Here is a 9209-nt window from a genome sequence, read left to right on the forward strand (position 1 = left end):
TGGAGTATACAGCAATAAGTGAGACGTCTCTGTCACACCCTCTAAGGCCATTGTGGAAAAGTGGCAGAGAGAATATAGGAGCCAGAGGAACAGGAGAGCTTTACAAAGCTGTCGTTCAGAGTCAAAGTGGCCTTGATATTCTTGACTTCACAGTGGCTAATGCTACCTGCAGAACACCCACAGAACACGAGGGCTAAGTGATGGCATCAAAATAAAAAATAAGATTTGTGTTTATTACCAAAATGCAGTTAAAGCTATGTCAGTGATTTCTTTCAAGAATTTATTGAAAAACAACTTAGTTACCTGAAATATCAGGCAAAAACAAAGAATTATTGTGGGAGCCAAATCTTCTGATTATGCTACAGAATAGTATGCCTGTCAGATATACAAGTGATTACTGCACTCAGTGTTAATTTGGTAATTTACAGGTCCAAAGCAACACAAGATGACTGTACACACTTTGCTGAGACATTGAAAACATGTTCACGTCACTGCTTGCAGTGAAAGAGATGTTCAAATATTAGACTTTCAACCTATTGCATGAGTACAGAGAAAATAAGTTTTGCTTACATATGCCTTATATGTTTATAGATTCACAATAACTAATTTTGAAGAAAAGTCACAGGAGTGATAACAATTCTTATAGTATTTGTCTTCCTTAGCAGTTGTATTTTGTATGTTGTCATCAACATTAGCGTATAACATTTTTTGTACAAATTAATTCTACTTTAATAATTCACTTGAAATCCAAATTTATAGTCCTTTTCAGATATTTGTCTGTTTGTGCAATGAATTAATTTAGAGCAGTTTATAAAACAACAGGGAGTATTCTTCAAGAGAAGGCATTACACAGTAGAAATATGGGACAAGGGCTGGAGAGATGGCTTAGCGGTTAAGCGCTTGCCTGTGAAGCCTAAGGACCCCGGTTCGAGGCTCAGTTACCCAGGTCCCACGTTAGCCAGATGCACAAGGGGGCGCATGCGTCTGGAGTTCGTTTGCAGAGGCTGGAAGCCCTGGTGCGCCCATTCTCTCTCTCTCCCTCTATCTGTCTTTCTCTCTGTGTCTGTCGCTCTCAAATAAATAAATAAAATTAAAAAAAAAAAAAGAAAAAGAAATATGGGACAAGGCATGAATGGTTGCATGTGCCTGTGTCTTACCATTCAGGAGGCTGAGATTGCAAGGAGAGCAGGACTTCCAGGCCAACCTGGGCTACAAAGTAAGTTTCAGGTTAGTGTAGAGTAAAATGAGATCTTTCCTCAAAAAATATAAAAAAATATTATACCAGAACAAATTTGTTTATTGGCTTAAATACATCACATCCATCTTTTTATGAAACAGAATTAGAAATATTCTGTTTCTAGGGCAGGTAAGGATATTTATGCTTGAACTTTTAGAGATTTACTATAAAGTCAACAGATAATAAGCTATTTCATGTATGTTAATATGACATCTGTAATTGTAACTGTGCCAAAAATTGTCATTTGGAACAACATCAGACTGAATGAAAATATACCATACTTTATTATATTCAAGGGCCAATTTATGTCTGAATTGACAATACCTACTTTCTGGATTCAATTATGTTTTACACACAAGCAAAGTAAAATTTGTATTAATTATGAGACATTCACACTCATTCTAAAAGTAATTTAATGTATATCTGAACAACACCCTTTTACTGAAGTTTTTCAAGCTCTGTATTACCTTTTATTTCTCCACAGTTTAAGTCAACTTACTATGGACACCTGGAATCACACAAGTGTGGTTGATTTCATCCTCAAGGGACTCACAGATTCCAAAGAGATGAGGCTGGTCCTTTCCATGCTCTTTATCCTCATATACCTGATTACTGTGCTGGCGATGTAGGCATGATATTGCTCATTCGCTTAGATGTCCAGCTTCACACTCCCATGTATTTCTTTCTCACCCACCTGTCATTACTTGACCTCAGTTACTCAAATGTCATCACACCCAAAACCTTACAGATCCTGCTGACTTCCTCCAAGCATATCTCCTTCATGGGCTGCTTCACACAGATGTTCTTCTTTGTCCTCTTGGCTGCTACTGAATGCATTCTTCTCTCCTCCATGGCCTATGATCAATACGTAGCTATCTGCAATCCTCTACACTATCCAGTCATTATGTCCACACACCTTTGCCGTGCCCTCCTCACTGTGTCCTATGTGATTGGAGCTATGGAGTCTATGATCAATGTGCTTTGCATGAGAAAGGTCCAATTATGTAGATCCAATGTAAACTATCACTTTTTTTGTGACACATCACCAATTTTATCCCTGTCCTGCAGTGACACTCATGATATTGAACTCATTATATTTATTTTAGCTGGTTTTACACTAATAATATCTCTTGTTATACTATCTATATCTTATATGTCTATTCTTTCTACCATCTTAAAAATCAATTCTGTTTCAGGAAAGCAAAAAGCCTTCTCTACTTGTGCCTCCCATCTCCTGGGAGTCACCATCTTTTACAGAACTGTGATGTTTACTTATCTAAAACCAAGTAAGTCCTACACCTTGGGAAAGGATCAAGTGGCTTCTGTTTTTTACACTATTGTGATCCCCATGCTGAATCCACTCATCTATAGTCTGAGAAACAAAGAAGTGAAAAATGCATTCCTTAGAGTCTTACAGAGGAGAGAGGGCTGCAAGTAATTCACATAGCAGTGAGGCCCAGCATGCGAATATTCCTCATGCCATACTTGTATTCCCTCACTGTCTTTTCTTTAACACAACTGAAAACCTCTTCACCTGAGTATGGTGCTTCCCATATGCACATATTTTCAGACATCTCCATGATGTGGCTTTCTCAGTCTAGGTATTACTGGATTCATGGAACACAGGTTAAATCCGTTTTTTAAATATTTATGCATGTAAGTCTAACTAGTGTGCAAAATATCGGTGTATGTTTTCAATATTAAGCATTTCATACAATATTGGAATTTTAGGTAATTAAATTATGGAAAAGATAAGTTTTGCAATAAGTTGCAGAAGTCATACCCTTTATAATAATAGTTTTTAGCTGTGCAATACTTAATAAGTCTCTAAAAGATTAAGACTCAAATTTTCTCAACTGCATCTTATAAGCATTAATAGTAGCATCAAGATCAGTGCATTGTAGGTAAGGCAATAATCATACCTTCTGTAACCATTATGGGACTTACATTCTTTACATATTTTAAATGTGAATTGCCATTTCTTGATGAATATTCATTGACATTTTACAAATTAATTAAAAATTAATTCATTTCACTCATATACAAAGTGTTGTAAAGAAATACATTTAGTATATCCTAAACTTAGATTTTGACAATAAATATTGATCTAGAATTAAATTATCAGAAAATGTTATATGCTAACTTTGATTACAATTTGGAAAATTATTTAAAAGAAGACAATCACTTAAAACATTACTGGCACACATGTGACATGTCCTCATAATTAATAAATGAGGCTATATGAATGTGGAGGATATGGAAATAAAATTTATGTAATTTCCTTTATATTCTTGCATTACCTTGAAAATCTAATGTATAACCACCTCTGTATAATTGAAAGTGTGAAGTGAATATGTGTTCAGGGCATGGGTGCAACTGTTGAAAACATCTTCCATTGCTTTGGATATGACTGTGCTGGTAATTATCAAGTTGAAATTGCAAGCAATTATATCCCCTGTGAATCTAGCTACTAAACATCAGGTATAGCATCCTAAAACATATCAAGTCACTTTAGTACCTATCATATTTCTTTGTCTTTGATCTTACTTATATAAATGTCCATACATCATTAACAATAAATTCTTGAATTAAATCATTTCAAATTGATTATTAAAATTTGATGAATAAACTCTCCAAGGCAAGGAAGTGATGATAAACTTAGATTATATTTATTGAAATAAACTTTGTCAAAAAAGTACTAAATATTTACTTATTTAAAAATTTTTATTTACATCTCCTAAAGTTGCATTTGAAGTATCTTTTATCTATTGAAATGCTGTTTTAGAAACATAGTACCATTTTAATTAATTAATATTTTTGCTAAATTTTTGCAATAATTGGCATATTAACTTTTTCAATGTGATATCCTTTAAATGAATATGTTTTAAAATTGTTTGTACTTTATGTTTCCCATTAACCTAAAATTATATTGATTTTTTTCCATAATAAAATTTGGAATGTTTAAAATTAACTGTGTACTCATTACTTTAGTTGTTGAAAATTTTTTCATGAGTTCAAAATTGCAAGAAGATTTATTTACATATTCGAAATATGTATTACATTTCCACCTGTGTAACTTGTTTCAAAAATTGATTTCATACTCTATGAAATCCACAATAGGCTTAATGACTTATTTTTTCCTTTGGTAATTATTTTGTCTAGAGTCTATATTTGTAACTGTTGTTACTTCTTAACATTTATGATTATAAATTAGAATTTAATATATGTTTATAGCTTGATCATATACTGATTGAGATCATATCTTATCCTGAATATTTAATTGAAGTTTTATGAGCTTTTTCCTCCTTAATTTTTTCAATCAATTTTTGATATATAGTTTGAATTTGCATCTATTTGCATTTGTATGTAAGATTTAGAAAACATCTATTTTTGCTGGTAAAAATAATCAATATATTCTGCAGTTATGTAGAAAACAATTGATATATTCCTACATTTTAATTATTGTAAGATTATTTTAACTTCTTTATAATATATGCCAAAACTATATACTCTGATTTGTATTTATAATGTATAGACAAAATGAAAAAAATGTGTTTCCCCTTAATTTTATTGTTAAACCTTTATATGTGTACTCCATATACTATTTTCCTGACATAGTTTAATATATGCCAATTAAGGTCACAGCATTCACAAAAATGCTGTGTAAAATGAACACAATTTGTATAAAGACTGTGATGCTGAATACAGTCAAAATGAGCCTTGACTATTCCTCAGGAGAATGATGTCTCATCTCTGGTTAAGTATGATACAGCATTGGCAGACATGTCTTTGAAACCAGTGGAAATTCTATCAGCTTTTGAAGCAAAGAACAAAACCCACTCCATAGAAACAGTTAGAACATGTAATTTCTCATGATTCATTGGATAAGTGGGCAGCCCTGGCTGGGACGCTGCAGCAAGGCCTCACTCACATTTCTGGCATTTGTAAGGCTATCAGCTAGAACACATGGGGCCTCATCATCTGGACAACTTGAGATTATTTAAAATAGTCTGGGAGCCGGGCATGGTGGCACATGCCTTTAATCCCAGCAAAGGTTGTAGGATCATCGTGATGTCAAGGCCAGCCTGAGACTACATAGTGAAGTCCAGGTCAGTCTGGGCTACAGTGAAACCCTACCTTGAAAAACAAAACAAAACTAAGAATTATAGCCAAAATGCCTATATCCTAAAGCCTAGAATCTGAGGAAATGAATTTCAATGAGAATCAAGCAATATATTGTGTAATAGCATTGAATATATATTGATAATATTTTAACACATATATGTTTGAACATAGATATGCGAATGTTAATACCCACTGACATTCATGAGGTACCCCAATAAAGAACCTTCCAATGCTTTAGTTAATACATTTTAAGAACATCAATATTTCATAACTGTAAATTCAATTCACAAGTGTTGCCTTTGCTTTCTGATATTAAAACAGAAAAAAAGCTTATTTTTCAGGTTAAGAAAAATTTGAAAATATACTTTATTTAAGGGCCAATTTTATTCAAAATTTTTTTCATGGCCTCTTTTACATCTTTGTTCCTCAAACTGTAGATAATAGTATTCAGCATGGGGATGACAATGGTCTAGAATGTGGACACTATTATGTCATGCCCCAAGGCATAGCTGGAACTCAGTCTCACATACATGAAGAGGATGGTCCCAAGATAAATGGACACCCCTGTGAGGTGAGCTCCACATGTAGAGAACACTTTTCTCTTCCCTTCAGCTGAGTGCATCCTCAGAATGGCCAACAGGATAAAGCCATAGGAGACCAAGACAATCAGGATGGTGATGATCTCAATGGAGCCCACACAGTAGAAGAGTAGAAGCTGGTTTATGTGGGTGTCAGAACAGGAAATTGCAAGCAGTGGAGAAATATCACAGAAGACGAACTTGATTTCATTTGAGCCACAGAATGAAAGGCTAAAGGTAGCCACTGTGTGTATGGTTGCATGCAGGATTCCACCAGTATAGGAAGCAACAGTAAGTGGCACATAGACCCTGGGAGACATGCTCACTGAGTACAGAAGTCTCAAAAGTCACAAAGAGGAACATCTCGGCCACACAGCTGTGATATGAAATGGATTTCTCTTCTGCCAAGAAATTATCAAACATCTTTGGGGTGACAACTGTAGAATAGCAGGCATCCAAGAACGACAAGACCCTCAGAAAATAGTACATGGGGTTGTGGAGCCGAGAATCCTCAAGGACCAACAAAACCAGTCCCAAGTTTCCTATTAGTGTAAAAAGGTAGACTGCAAGAAAGAAGAGAAATATAAACACTTGCAGGTGAACATCATCTGTGAAGCCAATGAGTATAAACACAGTGACCTCACTCACATTGTTCTCTGTGTTCCTGTATGCATCCATATGTGATGTAATCTTTGATATTTCAAGTTTTGTTTATAGAGTGCAAAGACCTTATGCAGTGAATGCAGAGTCCATCACGTATGTGATCATTCATGCATTTGGAAAGGCATAATGAAACTCTTTTATGTTGGGATCTGCTTTGATGATGAAGTGAGTCCAAGTAGATGCATTAGTCTGTTTACAAATCAAACAAGATAATTTGTGCCTAAACAAGTCAATAAAACTCAATCTCATTGTTATAAGTTTATATTTCTTGTCATTTTTTCCTTAACTTTCATATTATTTTGTGTTCAAAGTTAGAAAGGCCAAAGAGACCTCTTAGGTTCAATACAGTGTCCATGGAATGATCTTCCTAACATAATTTAAAAAATCAAATCAAGCATATGTATATAATGAAATTGAACAGTGTGAAAAATCATTTAATGAATATTATATCTAGAATGTGAGATGAATTTGCCTTACTTTAAAAATTCATTTGTTCCAACATTTAAGACCAAAGCATTTCAGGTCCTCTAAAAATTAACTCATTTTAATAGTGACTACATTATTGTGCAGAACATAGAGTAACTTGCTTGAAAATAAAAGCAAAGAGTATCATTTTAACAATTAGTTTTACTTTTCTTTCCTGAAATTACTAGCACATACTCATTTCTGTTTCTGGTATTTCTTTTTCCTTTTTAAATCTTTACACTTTTTTCTAATATTAATATAATAGTAATATGTATCAATGGCTATTATTCATGCAAATCTTGAGGTAATAAATAATTAATGGGTATTAACTTAATTTATTGTGGTTCTTGTGGAATTGATAAAGCTACTACAATTAAATTAAAATGAAGCAGTGATATGCAGTAATGTTTTGGTTGAAGCTATTACAAAAGTGGAAATCATGATATGTGCCACAAATTTGCAAAATGGAAAGCCATCTATATGGGATTTAATAGAGTTCAATGTTACATGTTAAACCAAATTTCAAGCAAGAGTCTAGCACAAATGGAAGCAATGTTATACAGTTGTCTAATATGTACAAGCCCCTAGATTCAATCTCCAGATATGGGAAAAATAAATCAATACCATGGGTTTTGATTTCCCTTCAGCATCTCTTTCTATAGCAGACTGCCTTCCACACTGGGTAAGGCTCATTGTGTACTTAGCCTGGTTGAGTTCGTTGTGATCTACCAGTGATTTATATTCAATAGAAAACCTGTAACTACTAGTCAAGGTGACTGATGCTAGGGGGAGGATTAATACATCCTGTGGAACAACCTTTGAAATAAATGATTCAGTATCCTTTTCCTGAGGAAAAAGCTGAGAACCACCTAGACAAGCAATCTGACCACATCAGATAGTTAAGCAGCAAAATGAAGATTCCTTTGCAAGTTTCTATATGCTCAGCCTTAATGAAATTTCCTTGAAACTTTTTTGCAGAGTTTTTGTTACACTGCAATATATGAATCATCCTCTCTAAAAAGAGCAAAACAAAATCACATTTTCACTTACCTAAATTCTCTTATACATTAACTAAACTTAGTTATGAAGGCATTAGTGCTATGAATTTTCCCCTGAGGACCACCTTCATTGTGTCCCATAAGTTTTGGTATGATGTGTTCACATGGTCATTCATTTCTAAAAGTTTTGCAATTTCATTTTGTATTTCATCCACTATCTATTGTTTAAAATTGTGCTGTTAGGTTTCCAGGGCCGATGGGATTCTCGGTGGGTCTTTTGTTGTTAATTTCTAGCAATATAGCATCGTGATCTGATATCATGCAGGGAATTATGTCAATCTTCCTGAATATATGGAGGCAGTCTTTGTGACCCAGTATATGGTCTATTTTACAGAATGTTCCATGGGCTGTTGAGAAGAATGTGTAGTCTGTGGATTTGGGATGGAATGTTCTGTAGATGTCCATTAGGTCTAAGAGATCTACGGTTTTGTTGAGCTCTTTTACTTTCCTGTTGAGTTTCTATTGGGATGATCTGTCCATTGTTGATAATGGTGTACTGATGTCCCCAACTATGATGGTGTTGGTGGTTATTTCTGTTTTATTGTCAACTAGGTTTTTCTTTATGAAATGTGGTGTGCCTGTGTTTAGTGCATACAGATTTATGATTGTAATATCCTCTTGGTAGATCATTCTCTTGATAAGTAGGAAGTGGCCTTCTTTGTCTTTTTTGATTATTTTTGGTTTGGAGTCTATTTTGTCTAATATTAATATAGCTATGCCTGCTTGTTTCTTATTCCCGTTTGCTTGGAATATTGTTTTCCACCCTTTCACCCGGAGGAGGTACCTGTCTTTAGTGATGAGGTGGGTTTCTTGAAGACAACAGATTGAAGGGTCTAATTTTCTGATCCATCCTGTTAGCTTATGTGGCTTGATGGGTGAATTAAGGCCATTAATATTTAAGGTAATGACTGTGAGGTTTCATTTGATTCCTGCCATACTGAGTTGGCATATGTGGTTTGGTGTTTTCATGGACTTTGAAATGTTTTGTGACTTCTCTGAGTTTGGTTATTGTGATCTGCTTCTTGTAGGCATTTGAGTTTGATTATTTGATTCTTCTGTGTGGGGAATTTTGTGAAATACTCT

General features: G+C 34.3%; 2 pseudogenes; one reads left to right on the forward strand and one right to left on the reverse strand.

Annotated features, from left to right (window-relative positions):
- The first annotated feature begins 1737 nt into the window (after nt 1-1737).
- Nucleotides 1738-2675, forward strand: LOC101615098 (annotated as a pseudogene).
- Nucleotides 2676-4885: 2210 nt separating this feature from the next.
- LOC101615380 lies at nt 4886-6648 on the reverse strand (annotated as a pseudogene).
- Between the last annotated feature and the right edge of the window lie 2561 nt (nt 6649-9209).

Source organism: Jaculus jaculus, chromosome 1 (assembly GCF_020740685.1).
Source record: "Jaculus jaculus isolate mJacJac1 chromosome 1, mJacJac1.mat.Y.cur, whole genome shotgun sequence".
Classification (NCBI taxonomy): domain Eukaryota; kingdom Metazoa; phylum Chordata; class Mammalia; order Rodentia; family Dipodidae; genus Jaculus; species Jaculus jaculus.